This window comes from Microtus ochrogaster, chromosome 15 (genome assembly GCF_000317375.1).
Source record: "Microtus ochrogaster isolate Prairie Vole_2 chromosome 15, MicOch1.0, whole genome shotgun sequence".
Classification (NCBI taxonomy): domain Eukaryota; kingdom Metazoa; phylum Chordata; class Mammalia; order Rodentia; family Cricetidae; genus Microtus; species Microtus ochrogaster.
Window position 1 is genome coordinate 15,072,647 of NC_022017.1, and position 1,257 is coordinate 15,073,903.

Here is a 1,257-nt window from a genome sequence, read left to right on the forward strand (position 1 = left end):
TGCCTGCCTCTGCCTCCCAAGTGCTGGGATTAAAGGCGTGCGCCACCACTGCTCCTACCAGATTTTGATAGGCCATATCAGGCATGGGACTGCTCAAGAGCTGTGCACTAGACAACTAGGCCAAGGTCAGAGGTAGCGTGGGGCCAGGAAATGAAGGGATACCCCTACAACAGCCTGGGCTCTTGGGCCTATAGATCCCTCGAAGGGGCCTCTACCTTGTGACCCTTTTGCACAAGGAACCTAGAAGGGAGAACAAGCCAGTGAGTGACTTTGGAACCAGCACGCCAATTCCCGGTCCTATGACCTCATGCTAACCCTCACCCATCCAGGGTCATCCAACAAGATTGTAATGGACACGACTCCGAGGCCCTTTGCAGAAAGGACAGGTACTAGGACAGGCCATCAGCTGAGTCACGCACTGGAGTCTGGTCGGAAGAGGCTCAGAGGGGCTGTTGCCTCCTGTCATTTTGCTGTACGGTCCGCCCCAGATGCCTTCACTGGGTATGTACAGCGTGGGCCTGCCAGGAGTTCCTCCCGTGGGACTCGGGGAGCTGTGTCACATGCAGAAGGTCTTCATAGGATCTACGGGAAGGGTTTTAGTAGCCAACTTCAGATTAGGAACTGGCAGATGAGACAAAGCGAAAGTGTTTTCTCACATGTGGGACTTCCTGGAGTTTGCAACAATCAGCTGCTCACAGGAGAGTGGGCTGCCTGCACCACGCAGGGGCTCTCTTCCTGCAGTTTCTGGGGCTCTACGTCAGCTCCTCACCGCACCCCACTGGCAGATTCTCCTAGCCGTGTAGCTTCAGCACCCTGCTTGGGTACAGCCCTTTATCACGCCAGCCAGGAGAGGTGAGGATAGCAGGGAGTGGGTGCAGTGCGGGGCTCCTGGATTAGGCCGAACGCATCTGTTGTTGGGGTCCTGCTTCCCAGAGCAGCACCTGGGGCTGCAAGAGTCTAGCAAGAGAATCTGCAGCAGGAGGAAGTGAGCAGCCAGGGCTTCCCTGCAGCTTCTGCAGCAGCTGAACCTCCTAGTAGCCTTCTCATTTCCAGCCGGGACGGCTCTGGGTCACCACAGACCAAAGCTTCCTGAGCGACTAGGCAACCACAGGCCCCCAGCAGGGCCTCTTCTAGAGCAGAGCTAAGGGGCTAGGACGGGTTGGAGATGGGGACAAGACTTTAGGGCAGTCCTTGGGCCCCCAACTCCTGGACCTTCCCTGCCTCCCTCAATCTCACAGGGGTGACAAGAACGGCTAC